This window comes from Crocuta crocuta, unplaced genomic scaffold (assembly GCF_008692635.1).
Source record: "Crocuta crocuta isolate KB4526 unplaced genomic scaffold, BGI_CrCroc_1.0 scaffold149, whole genome shotgun sequence".
Classification (NCBI taxonomy): Eukaryota; Metazoa; Chordata; class Mammalia; order Carnivora; family Hyaenidae; genus Crocuta; species Crocuta crocuta.
Window position 1 is genome coordinate 9,642,651 of NW_027551561.1, and position 17,433 is coordinate 9,660,083.

The 17,433-nt window shown below is 41.8% G+C and overlaps 1 pseudogene; it reads right to left on the reverse strand.

The window, feature by feature from the left end:
• Window positions 1–9,869, reverse strand: part of LOC144219782 (5'-AMP-activated protein kinase subunit beta-1 pseudogene) — a 10,600-nt pseudogene extending 731 nt beyond the window's left edge.
• Between the last annotated feature and the right edge of the window lie 7,564 nt (window positions 9,870–17,433).

The window sequence follows — 17,433 nt, forward strand, 5'->3', positions numbered from 1 at the left end:
ATAGAAATACTGTTGGCTGAGCCTGGGCAGGGGCTTTATCATTCACTTCCAGGTCGTGCTGCCAGGCCAGGAATTCTTCCTTCTCTGGAGCCTTGATTTCCTCGGAGTGGAAGAGGTCGGCGTCCTTGGGGCTGTCCATCAGGATCTTGGGCCTGTCCCCATCCTTGACGCCCCCGGAGCTGTCCCTTCGCGGCGTCTTCTGGCCGCCCTTCAGCTCCAGCGCTGCTCGTGTTGCCCATGGCGGGGGTCTGCGGGGACACAGGGAAGCCGAACGGGGCCTCACTCCAGGCAAAGGGGCAGGGGACTCCCACAACTTAGCGGGTCACAAGGACCCCGAGGAAACAGTTGGAGAGTGCCGGCAGGTCAGCCTAAAGTTAATTTAAATATATTGTTTCCTTATCAGCAATAAGATCATAACTTCCAAAGTCAGATTTTCCTATCTCTCAATTCAAAAGTGAGAGAGAAATGCTTTATATTAGATGGAATGTTGCTTACATTTTATTTCTTGTTTTTACATGATGTAGAAACATTTCGTTCTTATTTCTACATCATGTTTATTCTATTCTGAGTGTACTATTTACCTTTAAATATTTTTTCTCAATTTTAACTTTTTTCAAATAGAAAATATATAAATATATAAAAATTAAGACTTCTTAACATTAAATTTATTAATGCATTTAATATATTTGTGTAAGTTTCGGGGGTACCTGGGTGGCTCAGTCGGTTAAGCGTCCGACTTCTGCTCAGGTCATGATCTCACAGTTCATAGCCACATCGGGCTCTGTGCTGACAGCCAGCTCAGGGCCTGGAGCCTGTTTCAGATTCTGTGTCTCCCTCTCTCTCTGACCCTCCCCTGCTCATGCTGTCTCTCTCTCAGAAATAAATAAAGCATGGGGCGCCTGGGTGGCTTAGTCAGCTAAGAGTCTGACTTTTGCTTCGGTCATGATCTCGCGGTTCGTGGGTTCGAGCCCCGCGTCAGGCTCTGTGCTGACTGCCAGCTCGGAGCCTGGAGCCTGTTTCAGAGTCTGTGACTCCCTCTCTCTCTGACCCTCCCCTGCTCACGCTGTCTCTCTCTCTCCTAGAAATAAATAAAACATAAATAAATAAATAAAACATTAAAAAATTAATATATTTGTGTAAGTTTCAGAGAGTCATGTTTATAGGGTGACCAGTGAGCTTATCTCCTTATTTTCTCCATGCCTGCTGAGTATTTCTTAAAGGGTTGACATACTTAAAGGATTGGAGATTTTGGCTTCAATGGTTTTTTTTCCTGGAAATCTTAGAGTCCCCTCTATTAGATTAATATAACCACTTAGTATGCCAAAACTGATCAATATAGGACCACAGGATTTGAAAGACATTCATGCCTTTATTTTTTAATATCTTCTGAAGCTAGACTATTTTTCAAAGGAAACTACTTCCCTTAACTATCCTTAGTATATCCTTAGCACTTCACAAGTAACAAACAGCTTTTTCAACTATATTACTTCATATCAGAAATGGTGGGGTACCTACTGTGGCACGGAATTCCCCAGGATTCCTCATTGCATGTATCAGTTCCCTAGCAGTATAGGAAAACTCAGTCCATCAGGTCTCAATATTCTTAACCCAAGACACTCCCTCACTTTGATCAGATTAAATGTGGAAATACTGAAGGGGATTAAAAATACACTCTAAAAAGGCTACATACTGTATGATTCCAACTATATGACCTTCTGGGAAAGGGAAAATGATGGAGATAGTAAAAAGATCAGTGCTTATTCACACTGGAGGAGGAGGGAGTGCTGTAGGGAAGAATAGGTGGAATGCAGGGATTTTTAGGACAGTGAAACTGTTCTGCATGATAGTGTAATGGTGGATACGTGTCATTACCTTTGTCAAAACCCCACCGAGTGTCCACCACAAAGAGTGGACCCTAATATAAACTATGGACCTTAATTAGCAATAGTGAATCAATATTGGCTCATCTGTTATAAAAAATGTACCACACTAAGGCAAGGTGTTATTAAGGGAAACTGGAAGGGAAACAAGGAGGCATATGGGAATTCTCTGCACTTTCTGCTCAATACTTCCCTGGAACCGCTTTGAAACATAAAGCATTAATTTTATTTATTTAGTTTTTTAATGTTTTTTATTTATTTCTAGGAGAGAGAAAGACAGCGTGAGCAGGGGAGGGTCAGAGAGAGAGGGAGTCACAGACTGAAACAGGCTCCAGGCTCTGAGCTGGCAGTCAGCACAGAGCCCGACGCGGGGCTCAAACCCACGAACCGCGAGATCATGACCCAAGCGAAAGTCGGACGCCTAACCGACTAAGCCACCCAAGTGCCCCAACATTAATTTTAAAAACTCCAGTTAGAGGGGCACCTGAGTGGCTCAGTCGGTTGAGAGAATGGCTTTGTCTCAGGTCATGATCTTGCCTTCCGTGAGTTCTGGTCCCTCATCAGATCAGGCTAGCTGCTGTCAGCACACAGCCTGCTTTAGATCCTCTGTCTCCCTCTCTCTTCGCCCCTCCCTTGCTTGCACTCTCTCTCTCTCAAAAACAATAAAAATGGAGGCACCTGGGTGACTCAGTCAGTTAAGCATCCAGTTATGGCTCAGGATGGTGAGTTCAAGCCCAGGGTCCAGCACTTGTCCTGACAGCTCAGAGCCTTGATTCTACTTCGGATTCTGTGTCTCCCTCTCTCTCTGTCCCTCATTCTCTGTGTATATGTGTGTGTCTCTCTCTCAAAAATAAATAAACATTAAAAAATTAATAAATAAATATTTTAAAATATATAAAAAATAACAAATAAAACTCCAGTTGGAAAGTGAACAGGAGATATGAAAAGACATTTCATCAAAGAAGATGTACATGGCAAACAAATACATGAAAAGACTTTCAACATCACCAGCAAGTGAGAAATGCAAATTAATACCACAGATGTCACTGTGCACCTATAACAATGGCTAAGATAAACAGCAACAGTGCTAACTGCTAGTGAAGACACAGAGAAACTGGATCTCTCATATATCGTTCATGGGAATGCGAAATGATACAGCCACTTGGGAAAAGTTTCTTTGTTTGAAAAATGTGCATTTGTTTATTTATTTATTTTTGAGAGAAAGAGAGGAGTGCATGTGGAATGAGGGAGGGACAGAGAAAGAGGCAGAAAGAGACAGAGAACCCAAACAAGTTCCGGGCTTTCAGCAGAGAGTCTGATGCAGGGCTCGAACTCTCAAACGGCAAGATCATGACCTGAGCTGAAATCAGACACTCAACTGCCACCCAGGTGCCCCTAGAAACATTTCTGAAAAACTGAAATATGCACTTACCATATAACCCAGCAATGGCGCTTCTGGGTATTTATACCAGAAAAACGAAAATCTATGCCCATCCAAACCCTGTACCTAATTCTTTACAGCAGCTCTACCTCTAATAGATCCAAACCAGAAGGAATCAAAGTGTCCCTTGATAGGTGGATGGTTCAACAAACCCTGTTACATCCATACCATGAAATACCACTCAGAAATAAAAAGGAACAAACTATTTAGATAGACACAACTGGAGAAATCCTAAAGGCATTATACTGAGTGAGAAGAGTCACCTTCAAAAAGTCACATGCTTTATGATTCAATTCATATAACTTTCTTGAAATTACACACTTCTAGAGACAGAATAAAGATTAGTAGTTCAGGGGTTAGCAATGGTGGGACAGAGAGATAGATGGATGTATATGAGTGTCAAGAAGTAGCATAAGGGAGATCTTTGTGGTGGAATTGTTCTTGATGAAGGCGGTAGGTACCCAAATTTACAATAAAACTATACCATTGTGCCAATGGCAATTTCCTGGTTTTGACATTGCACTATAATCACAGAAGATGTAACTGCTGGAAGAAACTAAAAGGCACACAGGACGTCTCTCCACTATCTTTGAAATTTCCTGTGAATATGTAATTATTTCAAAATAAGAGTTCTTTTAAAGTCAAGTATGGGCTGAAAGGATATATTTGCAACACAGACATGACACTATTAGCATCAGAGTATACAAAGAATGCCTACAAATACAAAGATTGAAACAAGCAATCCAATAGAGCATGGGAAAAGAACTGAACAGACCTGCAGAGGAAACACAATTGCCCAATAAATATGAGAAGATGCTCAGCCTCAGAGGAACTGGAGAAATGTAAAGGAATACTGATGAGTTGTTATTTCATTCCCTTCAGGTTGGCAAACGTTTGTAAACCTGACAATCTGAAGCGTTGACCAAGATGTAGGAAAGCTGGAACCTGATTCGTTATTGGTAGCAATGGTGCAACATAGTGGAGAGAAGTTGGTAGCAAACTGAGCATGTACATAAGCTTTGGCCCATCAGTTCCGCATTTTGGTTTATGCTTTTCCTGTTGGTTTATATAGGATTATAGCTTTTTTGGTCGGGGGGAGAAAGAGAAGAGGAGAGGGGCAGAGGGAGAGACAGAACCTTAGGCAGGCTCCATGCTCAGCTTGGAGTCAACACTCAGTGGGAACCCTGTTGTGGGGCTCCACATGGGGCTCACCTCAGAGTTCACCAGGAAGCTCGATGGGATCATGACCTGAGCCAAAATCAAGAGTTGGATGTGCAACTGACTGAGCCACCCAGTCCCCCTGAATTATGCCATTTAACTCAGCCTAACATGCATATACAACAATGTTCATAGTGCTCCTGGATATGTGTATGTAAAACTGTGTGCTAAAAAGGCTATAAAGACATGTAGTAAATTCAGAATATTGATTACCTCTGAGAAAAGGAGAGAAATAAGAAATTTGAGATGAAAGGCAAAAAGTACCTCAAATTTGTCCCTAATATTTTATTCATTGAATTTTAAAAAGATTTGAAGTCACTGTGGTAAAATGCCAACAGGTGTCAATTTGGAGCAAGAGGGTACCAAAAGGCGGGTGACAAAAGAAGTGTTTGTTATAATATGTTTGTACTTATGGAAGTTTATTTTCCTTGCTATTATGAAACATACACCACACAAACCCAAACTGGGTTTATCTCAGATACAAGATTGTACAAGAAAACCATTAATTAATATAAAATAGCACAGGAACAGTTAATAGAAAGTAAAAATTGTCTCAAATACAAAACTGATGATAATGACAAAATGTTCTAGAAAAGAGTTATTTTACAACAGGAAAATAAGGGGTGCCTGGGTGGCTCAGTCGGCTAAGTGTCCGACTTCGGCTCAGGTCATGATCTCACGTGGGTTTGAGCCCCGTGTTGAGCTCTGTGCTGACAGCTCAGAGCCTGGAACCTACTTTGGATTCTGTGTCTCCCTCTCTCTGACCCTCCCCTGCTCATGCTATCTCTATCTCTATCTTTCAAAAATAAATAAAACATTTTTTAAAAAGTTAGAATAGTAACAGGAAGGGTTTTTTTTTTTTTTTTAAATTTGAGAAAGTTTATGAAACATCAGTCCACACACACACACACCTCTACATCCCTATGAACCGGAAGTGGCTTGGGGTGTGGTAGCCAGAGGGAGTGTGTGTGTGTCTGAATGAGCATGAATGTATGCAGTTGGAAATAGTGATGTGAAGAGTGGTCCGTGGTGAGGGGAAGTAGGGTTATCAGAGACTCTGAGAAAATACAATCCACAGAGAAACAAAACCAGACACAGTACAGGGAGACCCACACCTTCAGACCTGGCTCTGCTCCCCAGCATCGTGCTATGCTGTCTTGTATTTCACAAACTCAAGTCAGAAAAGTTATGGTCCAGGGCACCTAGGTTGCTAAGTTGGTTAAATGTAAGACTTCAGCTCAGGTCACAGTCTCAGGGTTCCTGAGTTCGAAGCCTGCATAAGGGCTTTGGGCTGTCAGTTCTTTTTTTTTTTTTTTTTAATAGTTTATTGTCAAGTTGGTTTCNCGGACGCTTAACCGACTGAGCCACCCAGGCACCCCTAGAGGGACTTAAGTTTGAGATGTCACGAATCAGATCATTAATTCCCAATCCTAGCTGCTCATTGGAAACTTTCACAACACTTTTTTAAAAATGCAGATTCAAGGGCTCCTCCCCTAGATATATGGAATCCAACAATAATTCAATAGTACTTTAAAGATGCCCAGGTGATTCTATGGTCAGACAGGTTTGGTTTTTTATTTTTTATTTTTTTTAATGTTTTATTTATTTCTAGCAGAGAGGGAGAGAGAGAGAGACAGCGTGAGCAGGGGAGGGTCAGAGAGAGAGGGAGTCACAGACTGAAACAGGCTCCAGGCTCCGAGCTGGCAGTCAGCACAGAGCCCGACGCGGGGCTCGAACCCACGAACCGCGAGATCATGACCTAAGCGAAAGTCGGACGCTTAATCGACTAAGCCACCTGGGCGCCCCTTATTTTGTTTTTATTTAATAGAATTTTCTTTTACTAGACTCACATTTCCTTTTTCTTTTTTAAAGGGATTTTAATTTTAAGAGTGAGAGAGACAGAGACAGAACATGAATGTGGGAGGGTCAGAGAGAGGGAGAGACAGAATCTAAACCAGGCTCCAGACTCTGAGCTGTCAGCATGGTGCTGGAATTCTCAAACTTTGAGATCANCACTATTTCCCCCCCTGCTTCTCCCCCATGGTCCTCCGTTAAGTTCCTCCTAATCCTCCTCTACGTGCAAACATATGGTAGCTGTCCTTCTCTGCCTGACTTATTTCTCTCTGGGCTGTCAGTTCTGATCCTGCTTTGGATCCTCTGTCTCCCTCTCTCTCTGCCCCTCCCTCACTCATCATCTCTGTCTCCCCCCCAATTAAATAAACAACAAAAATGTTTAATTGTTTATTTATTTTTGAGAGAGAGAGAGCAACAGAGGAGAGCAGGGGAGGGGCAGAGAGAGGGAAACACAGAGTCTGAAGCAGGCTCCAGGCCCTGAGCTATCAGTAGAGCCCAACCCAGGGCTTGAACCCACAAACCATGAGATCATGACCTGAGCTGAAGTCAGACATTTAACCAACTGAACCACCCAGGTGTCTCCACACCAAACTTTTTAAAATGTTTATTCATTTATTTTGAGAGAGAATGTGTGCAAGCAGGGGAGGGACAGAGAGAGAGAGAGAGAGAATCCACACTGTCAGCTCAGAGCCTGATACAGGGATCCAACTCACGACTGTGAGATCATGACCTGAGCCGAAATCAAGAGTTGCCTACTTAACCAACTGAGTCACCCAGGTACACCCCACACCAAACTATTATTAAGGAGGAACCCCTGGGAAGTGGAATTGGAGAGGAGAAGATAGGGAGAGAGGAATTATTATTTTGTCAAATAAGCCTGAGTTACTCATGAAATGTTTCATGCAATAAAGGAAAGCAATGCTAGGGGCACCTGGGTGGCTCAGTTGGTTGAGCATCCGACTTTGGCTCAGGTCATGATCTCTAACAGTGAGTTCCAGCCCCATATCTGGTTCTGCTGTCAGCTCAGAACCCAAATCTGATCCTCTGTCCTCCTGTCTCTCTGCCCCTACCCTGCTTACATGCTCTCTCTCTCTAAAATTAATAAACAAGAAGAAGGAGAAAGAAGGAGGAGAAGAAGACAACGATGAAGGAAGGAAGGAAGGAAGGAAGGANCTCCAGACTCTGAGCTGTCAGCATGGTGCTGGAATTCTCAAACTTTGAGATCATGACCTGATTCGAGGTCAGATGCTCAACCAACTGAGCCACCCAGGGTCCCTCTCATTTCTTTTAAAAAAAATTTTTAAGTTTATTTATTTTCAGAGATTGAGTGTATGAGTAGGGCCTGGGCAGAGAAAGAGTGGAGAGAGAAAATCCCAAGCATGTCCACGCTGCCAGCACAGAGCCCAAGCAGGGCTCTATCCCACAAACTGATTTCATGACCCCAGGCGAAATCAAGGGTTGGAGGTTTAATTGACTGAGCCACCCAAGTGCTGCTCCCAGGCTCCCATTTCCTATCTCCTATCTCTCATTATCACAGTCTATTGTCTCACTATTCATGGTGAATTGCCATAGAAATTACTAGTATTATAGATTGTCACACAAATTCAATTTGTACCAAATCTGGCCAGTGTCATCACTTCATGACATGCGGCAAGCAGAATGGGTAATTATCTGACTGAGAAAAATAATACAACCTACAAAATAGCTGAGAGATACAGCATTTCAAAAAATCATTCTTGAGAAGTATCCACTGAGAAAAACCCAGCAGAGCCNTCTCCACACCAAACTTTTTAAAATGTTTATTCATTTATTTTGAGAGAGAATGTGTGCAAGCAGGGGAGGGACAGAGAGAGAGAGAGAGAGAATCCACACTGTCAGCTCAGAGCCTGATACAGGGATCCAACTCACGACTGTGAGATCATGACCTGAGCCGAAATCAAGAGTTGCCTACTTAACCAACTGAGTCACCCAGGTACACCCCACACCAAACTATTATTAAGGAGGAACCCCTGGGAAGTGGAATTGGAGAGGAGAAGATAGGGAGAGAGGAATTATTATTTTGTCAAATAAGCCTGAGTTACTCATGAAATGTTTCATGCAATAAAGGAAAGCAATGCTAGGGGCACCTGGGTGGCTCAGTTGGTTGAGCATCCGACTTTGGCTCAGGTCATGATCTCTAACAGTGAGTTCCAGCCCCATATCTGGTTCTGCTGTNCGTGCCACGCTCTGTGCCAGAAAGCATTTCCCACTACCCTCCATCCCTGGGAAGGAACTAAGCTTCCAAAGGGTTAAGTAACATTGCTGATAAAGTAACTTCTAATAATCACCTAATCACCATCGAACCATGTGTCAGGCCCTGAGAATTTATCAGCGGTTCATTAGCCCCTGTCTGTTGACTCTTAGGTTTGTACCAAGCACATGATCAAAGCATTTTATATTTACAACAACCATCTGAGGGATATACTGTTGTTTTTTCCATTTTATAAAGAAAAATCAGTCAACCTGCACCCAGATNAAGCAGGGCATCTCACTGCCTTTCTCACTTCATTTTTCTAGTAGGCTCTATAATTCCAACAGTTGTAGTTAAGCCCCGTTGAACTTTCTGCTGGATTTCCTTTTCTTAATTGGGTTGCTCTTGCTGATGTTATTAATAGTTTTGATTGTTTTTTCTACTTACCACTCTGATCTGCAACTTCCTTCCATAGCCTGCACAAGTTACAGTTCCTTGGAGCTCTTGGTTTCCTTTGGGTGTCCATTTTAGAGATTGCATAAAAATTACAACATGGATTTAGCAATAATTATTTTAACTATGAGAAAAAGGTGTTGTGCACTAGAGGGACTTAAGGGGTTTTTTTTTTTAATATTTTATTTATTATTGAGAGAGAGATAGAGACAGCATGAGCAGGGGAGGGTCAGAGAGAGAGAGAGACACAGAATCAGAAGCAGGCTCCAGGCTCTGNCACAAATGCATGAGTGCCTTAAAGCTCAGTGGGATGGAAACTGTGGCCATTCCTGGGGAGCAATCTTAGGGGTGGGCAATCTTCCTATAATCCAAGTGCTGGCCCCACCCATGTCAACATTCAAGACATTGCTTCCCAAATGGACTCCATATTACAGATTCTCAGGTGACTGCCCTAGAGATGAGGGGGCATGGTTGGGGGGCCCAAGAATCTGGAATGTTAATAATCACACCAGGTGATTCTTGTCAGGCAAAAGTGGAAAACACTGTTTAAGTACCTCCAGACAAGCAGAGGTTTGTTTCCTAGCCCTCCTGAGTGGTACACTTGCTACTTTTCAGGGAGGGCACAACCACCAATGCCAGCTTCCCACAGCGACCTTGGGCACAGGAGGGAAGAACACTTCTGTCCTAATTGCATGACTGTTGCAGAGTTTGCTGAAATGTCTGCACTTCACCCCCACCCCGCTGTTTTATGGAGTTGGCTGAAGAGCTTTTGCATCTTTTACTTGGCCGTCATCATCATCCTCTCTGTGGGCAGAAGTTGGGTGGACTGGGCCAGGAAACCAAGAGGGACACCAGGGACTCTCCGCTGAGCTGAGTGTCACCCCATCCTAGGCTGTAACAGTGTGGAAAGTGTCTCCCTTATTGTATGAAAGACAGCAGACTAAGGAGGCGCAGGCAGAACAATCAACCCAAAGGGGATGTGAAATGGAATGGGCACCATGATTACAACTCTGCTAAAGTGTATCTTTGGGGCGGACTGACCCTGGAAATGAATAAGCAGAAATGAAAACATCTGTGTGATACGGTGGTAGGAATGGGGAGGAGATTTCTGTTGTCGCTATTTTTTAATCTTTCTCTAATGTCATTATATGGACCTAGTAATGAAAGGTATATTGTTAAAGTGTCCTAGCATAGAAGATGCTTTTCTCTAAACATTTCTGTTCTGGAAGTCATTTTAGTTATCATATTGATTTGGTAGAAAAATTGTAGGGGCGTCTGGTGGCTCAATAGGTTAAGCATCTGACCTTGGCCCAGGTCATGATCTCATGGTCCATGAGTTCAAGACCTGCATCAGGCTCTGTGCTGACCACTCAAAGCCTGGAGCTGCTTTGGATTCTGTGTCTCCCTCTCCCTCTGCCCCTTCCCTCACTTGCACTCTGTCTTTCTCTCTCAACAATAAACAATTTAAAAAGTTTTTTAATTGTAGAAGCTAAGAATAATCCTGTTGCTTGATATCACAAATATTCTAATATCCAATTCGGTCTAATTATCCAATTAAAACAAATTCCTGTCAGCATGGAGACCCGAGCCTTTAAATCTGATGTACAGGAAGGCAGAAGGGCATAGAGGCTAAAATGGACGTTGGAATCAGGCAGACGTGGGCTCAGATCTTGGGTTCAGAACCTGCCAGTTCTGTGATCTTGGGCAGCGTATCTGCTTATAAGTCACAGCTTCCTCAGCTAAATTAAATTTATTCAGAGCCAAATTATATTGAGAGCTTTCCATCCACCAGACACAGTTATTTAAATGTATTCTTGGGGCACCTGGGTGGCTCAGTCGGTTGCATGTCCAACTTCAGCTCAGGTCATGTTCTCATGGTTCGTGGGTTCAAGCCCCATGTCGGACTCTGTGCTGACAGCTTGGAGCCTGGAGCCTGCTTCAGATTCTGTGTCTCCTTCTCTCTCTCTGCTGTTCCCCTGCTCATGCTCTGTCTCTCTGCCTCTCAAAAATGAATAAATGTTAAAAATTTTTAAAAAAATAAATGTATTCTTTATTTCAATCTTCCTCTTTATCTAAGGCACAGGTATGAATTTTATCTCTGTGTTACAAAGTTAAAGCAGAGTCTTAAAGGGTGAAACTAACTTGCCTGAGGTCACTTAGTCAACCTAGAATTGGAATTCAAGGCCAGGGTCAGTTTGACTCTAGGTCTTGTGCCCTAAATATCACCTTATCCCACCTTACATGGAGCCACTGTATATAATTCAGCAGTTGCCCAAAGGATAAAGGATGTAATGTTGAAGACATTTGCACAGTGTTTGACTTACAGTACTTACTCTAGGTTAGCTCTAGCCTTACATATTAGAGGATATGGTAATGAAGCTGCAGAGGTATTTTAATGGATTAGCCAGTAACTGATGGTGGGTATTGTCATATCTGGCTGTTGTGGAAGCAAGCCCCTGGATCCCTTACTGCCCCTATTCCTCCCTTACCCAACACATGCCTCTTTCAAGCTGGATCATTAGACCAAGAAGATAGCCTTCCCTGGGGTGAAGGTGCATTTTAAATAGCAATAGCCTGAGATAATTCTGAATCAGTGAACAATAGGAAGAGAAAGTACACAGTGGCTGTGTCCTAGTTCTTCACTCTTCACTTCCATGTAAGGCTGAGATGAAAGAAGGAACAAAGTTGAAAACTTATTTCTTTGAAGGTTATTCATTGAGTGTATTTCAAAATCATGTCACCTCTGTCACCTGAAGATATTGATGAGTCAGCTTAAGGCTCGTCTTCCCTTTGTAGGGAAGGACGAGGGAAAAATCAGAGGGAAAACTGTCCCTGAAGCTTTTTAAATGCCCATTTCATCTGATAACTGGCAAGATCTACTCTCATGGATAGAAAGAAAGAGAGACAGAGAAAGATGGATATGGACATAGATATATTTCTAAGGGATTTTAAAGGAAGTAAGGAGAAAGTCTGAGACTTTCCATCTATAGCACCTCCAACATTGCAGTAGAAGAGGCCGAGATACAGCAGTACTTCATGTTAGGAGTCCTGATCTTGGACGGGTCAGAACTATAACCTGACAATGATCCTGAGCTTTGCCAAAGAAGAAATTCAGATTTTTCCAGAATGATCAAGAGTCTCTGATCATAACATAGTATTTCTGGGAGAAGTGACAGACATTAAATATAGGAAACAGTATAGACTAGTCTGCTGCTTCCATTACAATGGAGGCCAATGCTTTCAAGAGATGAGAGCTGGACAGAGGGTCCTGAGAGCAAACATGAGTATTTTGGTCTCTGGCAAGTATTTTCAGAGTATTTATATGTTCTAAAAGTTAAGATTACCATATCAAAGATCCTACTTATTTACCCAGCTTGGACAGTTACCAGATATAGACCTTTGAGAAAGTAAAATTCTCTGTGCCTCAGTTTTATCATCTCTAAAATGGAGATCATGTGTATCTACCTCATAGAGATATGAGAATGTATGCAAAGCATTAGCAACCAGCATTAGTAGCTGATTGTAATAACAGCTCAATAAATAGTAACACAAAGTACTGTAAATTTTGTACTTATTTCAAATTGAAGCTTCTTGAAAACAATTTAATGTTCAGCTTCCCCAGAACTTTGAGGGAAACTCGGGCAGCTCAGCTTCCTAGGAACTCTAATTTACCTATACGCTTCCTCCTCTTTCCTTTAGTGGGGTCCTCCGTGCCAGTTTCTCTTCAGAAAAAGTCCTACTGGTGGTCAAAGACATTCTGTCTTTTCTTCTCTCTGCAGTAGTACCCTGTATCAGTTTCAAGTGACCAGAATATTTTTTCTATATAATGTATGTTAAGGTTATATAATGTTCCCATCTGTAATTCTCTAAGATCTTCCTCTTAGGTTCTGGGTTAGGGGAATGAGCCTTGGTTTTATTCTCTATGCAAATAGCATGTTCTGAGCCACCTGTTTCTGAGATATCAGTGCCTCTTTGGTCATCAAGTCTGATGTCAACATCTTGTGTTCTTATATAAGGCAACAGATCTGTACAGTCAGGTATAGTGATTGGGGTTTTCTGAAGCACTTCCCTTCAGAACCGATATAAACAAGGTGAATCTTTTATCTAGGCGACCTTTTGGATCCAGTAATCTCATCTCTGGGGATTTATAAAGATACCAAAGAAAGAAAAGGCTGTATGCCTAGCAGTGTAAAATTGCTAGTGACCCAAATTAATAGGAGGATGATTACTGAAATTTTGTATAATCTGCTGGGATGTTGTGTAACTGTTGCAAATGATAATTTTGAAGATTATGGGATGACATTAAGAAATGCTCATGTTGGGGCGCCTGAGTGGCTTAGTCAGTTAAGTGTCTGACTTTCGCTTAGGTCATGATCTCACGGTTCGTGGGTTCGAGCCCCGCGTCGGGCTCTGTGCTGACTGCCAGCTCAGAGCCTGGAGCATGTTTCAGAGTCTATATCTCCCTCTCTCTCTGACCCTCCCCTGCTCACACTGTCTCTCTCTCTCTCTCCTAGAAATAAATAAAAAATATTAAAAAAAAAAAGAAAGAAATGCCCATGTTAGTCCTCTACTGCTGCAAAACAAACAGCCTTGAAATCTCAGATGTACGATAATAAGCATGTATTATGTATGCATTTGCAGGTCAGCTGGGTTTTGGTTAACCTAGGTGGGATCAGTCGAATGTGGCTCTAGGCCATGAGCTGAGTGCAAGCCTATTTCATATCTCTCACTTATCATTGATTGGTGGGCTGTCCAGGACATAGTCTTTGCACAGCGGTAGCAGAAGCCCAAGAGAACAGACCTACCACTGAAATATGGAAAACTTCTGTGCACATCACAACCACTGATATTTCATTGGCCAAATGAAGTCACATAGCCAAACTCACATCAAGGGGGTAGGAAATACACTCCAGATCTAATGTTAGAAACTACAAAGAGTATAGCATAGGGAGTGATGAAGTACTGGGAACAATAATGCGATCTACAACAATGCTTCCCACAAAAAGTTTATAGAAAAAGCGTACAGGATATAAAGTTGATCATACAACTTGATCATAACAATATTTTTGTACATCAACAAAGAATGGAAATACATAAGCAAAAATTGAAAAAGAGTATGCCTCTATAACAAGATGATAAGAACTTTTTATTTTGCCTTTCTCAATTTCTCAAACTTACATTAATTAATAGAATTATATCACCCTTCTTTTTTCAAGCAAGTTTTAGATGCTTATAATAAGCAAGTTATTTCATCGAATTGTTTTATGCATTATATGAAGAGTCTGTAGAAAAGTTTAGAATTGTAAGTACACCCAAGGTAGTCAATTACTCTTAGTTCCAGCCAGTTCCAAATATCAAACTCAAATCTAATCAACTTCCATTAACATGGACTTTTAGTTTTGCCCCTTGGCTCAAAAGTTAAAATTCTTTCATTGTCTTATTCTTCATTATTTCAGTGTTGATTATTTTCCATACCTACTTCTTTGAAGGCCCCCAAATTAGATATTCATTTCAGTGAATAAAGGCATTGTCCCTAGTAGGTTCTGACTTTCTGAGATCAGTAATTCCACTCAACAAATAATTACTAGGCACCTGCCATGTTCAAGACAGTGCACCAGTTGCATTTGGGAAAATAAAGATATATAAGTAACCATCCTTACTCTCAAGGAGCTCACAGTCTGATAGGAAGATCAAGGTGTATACATTTATTTGAGGACAGAAAGAACAGATTTGGAGAAGGGTTCAATAGTTCTCAACCCTGGTGGCATATTAGAATCATCTGGATGACTTTTAATAAATACTGGAGCTTAAGCCCATCCCCAGAGATGCTTATTTAATTGGTTGAGTGTTTGCCTGATCACTGGTATATTTTAAAGGCCCTTTGCCCCCACATAGATGTTTTTCAGGAGTATCCAGGGCTGAGAACCACTGAATTAGGCCTTCTACTTTAAGCCAGAGTGCATTATTGGAGTAGACTAAGAACTGATAGACTATCAAATTCAATATACAAAATAATTATTTTTATTTTCATTATTTTATTTATAATGTTTATTTATTTTTGAGAGAGAGAGAGAAAGGGACAGAGAGTGAGCAGGGGAGGGACAGGAAGAGGGAGACAGAGAATCTGAAGCAGGCTCCAGGCTTCAAGCTGTCAGCACAGAGTCTGATGTGGTGCTTGAACTCATGAACTGTGAGATTATGACCTGAGCTGAAGTCAGACGCTTAACTGACTTTGCCACCCAGGCGCCCCTAAAACAATTATTTTTAAAATGAATTGTTTAATCAAATTATATACTGTACACATATAGTTTAAAAAGTTAAATGGTACTGAGGCTTATAAATAAAGTATAGCAGCTCCCTGTTTTTTCCATTCCTCCAATCCTCTCCATTTTTGACTCTTTAAATTAAATATAGAGAATTCACACATCTCCCATTGTCCAAATGTTAATTCACTGGTGTCTTTTGCTTTATCAGAAACTAATTACTTGCTGAACCTTATTTTTCCCAACCAAAGTACCCAAATATCCCCAAGAAAAGGTAAAAGGGAGGAAATGTCAAGTAACTTAAGCAGCAAGAGGCAGGGAGGGAAGAAGTTCTTTTATTCAATCCATGGCCAAGACAGCTAGCCATTAGGTTTCAGACTGACCCATCTGATCCTCTCCCATCTCGTGGAAAGCTGACAGGCTTTATGTGAAATTATAGCCAAAGGAATATTTCCACACCTTCTTTGCATTCATGCCTCCCCAGTGTCAATAAAGTTGTCCTAAATCTTTCTAGAAATCAAAAAACAATCTGGAAACTAACGTTTCCAAAGCAACCTAAAAATCCTTACAGACAGCATTGAAGTTTGCATTGAAGAGCACAGCATTGGCTTTACTGTTTGGGGAGCTGACTACAGAAAGGCGTTTCCAGTGTATTTCTATTTCACATAGATTAGAAAGAAAACATAACAGGAGGGTATTATGTAGATCCTACTATGCAGAGAGCTGCTTCTCTGGCAAAGTTTAGAATGACTTTGGCACTATCCTCAAAAAAGTTTTTAAGCCATAGAATGGCTACAAAAGGAGAGACCAAATTTAAGTCAGGGGGACAGTGAAAGTTTAAGTTGAGAGGTTGGGCTTTTGAGCAAAGACTTGATTGACAAGCAAGGATTTCAGCAGGTAGAGGGGCAGAGAAGGCTTTGAAGGCAGAGCAGATAAGCACAGCCGGAAGCCAGGAGTGGGTAGGGATGGCCTAGGTGGTAGAGTTGCCATCCAGGCTCCCTGTCAATTAAAATTAACACCAAATCATAATGGAAGAGCTCAGGGATAATGGCAAAGGCCTCTTACAGACAGACCATTTCCTAGGCCAGCAGTAGAGTATAAGCAGTTTTGAGCCTAGGTGAACATATAAACATGTAAAGGATGAACATGAGCAAAGTGTGTGTGTGTGTGTGTGTGTGTGTGTGTGTATGTGTGTGTGTGTGTTGGGAGGAGTAAAGGGAAGGTTGGTGGTCAACTTGGAAATTTTCGAAACTAGGAGAGAAGAAAAATGTCATCTGTGGCAGAGAATATGGAACAAGTAGTCACCCTTAGCATTCTAAATTTGCTTTATTCTGAACACCTGACCTGCCTAAGTTCTGGTGGTGGAAATATCCCTATTTTAGAGATGACTGCAGTAGTCTAACATTGCCTAGAGTCTTCATACATTTGAATGAGATCACCATTGCTGCAAAGCTTTGCTTCTATAATTTGGCTTCCAATGTTACTATTGAACATATGGATTAGCAAAAGCATGTGGCCCACTTATTACTAAATATTCACTGTAAATTGACAGAGTGACATTTTCACGTGTGCATTGTCCTTTTGTGAGCTTGACTGGCATCAAACTATCTCCAAGAGACCAATATGTACTTAGTGCAAAGAGGAAATCAAATTGTGGGCCCATAAAGCTTGAGACATAGCCAGTATGAGGTGCTCTCACCAAGGTGCTGCCCTTGAGACACCCAGTCAAAATAAGTAGCCTCAGGGGCATCCTACCTCCCACTCCCAAAATAGGTCATCAAGGCTGGCCTTAGACACATTGGAAGAGGAGGTAAAACAAAGGATGCATTAGGAGAAGAAGTTAGGTGTATCATGGAAAGTCTTGAAAATTGTTTTGGCTTGAAGACTGCAGATGCATTGGCAGGGGATGCCACACAGTCAGTTCCGCATTTAAAGAGAATCTCTGGTCCCTGAAAGATAGACTGGACTAGGAAAACCAGAGGCAGAGGGCCAATGGTCAGTCTGCTATAACTGTACAGGAGGAGGAAAAGTACAGTAACAACACATAGAGTGAAAGGGTCACTCCTGAGAGACATTTCTTGGCTCCATGCCATA